We start from the raw sequence: 740 nt of genomic DNA on the forward strand, positions 1-740 counted from the left end.
ATGCTCATGAGCTGTTACGCTCCTGAAAATACCAATCCTCGGCTCTCCTCTGAAGTTAGGGTAGTACATTCTTCGTGATCTTCTGGCATGCCTATAACGATATGAGCATTTTCCGGCGCCGCATAAGGTATTGGGTATTGTTGTCATCGATAGTTACGTGTGCTGCTACAAAATCAATGGTACCAGAGTCACTTCCGGACTAGAGTTGCGAACCTCATTCCTCAAGCCTCATTGCGAACCTCACTGATCACGAAGAGATCGTACTGAGCGTTCACTGCTGTGATATAGCATCTCTGGAGTTTCAGGTCAGTTCTCATCAAAGCATGTGCTGAGGTCCAGATTTGGTTGCAGTCTCGCCTGCTCAAGCAGCTTCATGCAAACGGCTTGGTCGGGGGGGATCGAGAGGTTGAATTTGCTGAACTAGTGTCTGCAGGCTTCATCCCCTCTCACTGGCCTTGAGTTATTCTCAATACCGAGAAGCCAGCGGGAATTAAAGCTACGGGTATGATGGTTTCGGCCCGGTGCCACCTCGTGTTGAGTTTGAGAGCTATCCAGGTCGGAACACGAGAGTTCTCCTTGTTGCACCTCCCCTAACGTTATGTATCCCGGCAAGCAGCAGCGCCATGGGACGCCGCCACGGATTAGTCCACGCGAGATGGCGGAACTGGAAGACCAGATCGTGGCCAGAATGAAAGGTCATTTGGACTACCGTTTGGAGGTAGCAGCGGGAACGAGCATCA

Source organism: Perkinsus marinus (assembly GCF_000006405.1).
Source record: "Perkinsus marinus ATCC 50983 genomic scaffold scf_1104296963314, whole genome shotgun sequence".
NCBI lineage: Eukaryota > Perkinsozoa > Perkinsida > Perkinsidae > Perkinsus > Perkinsus marinus.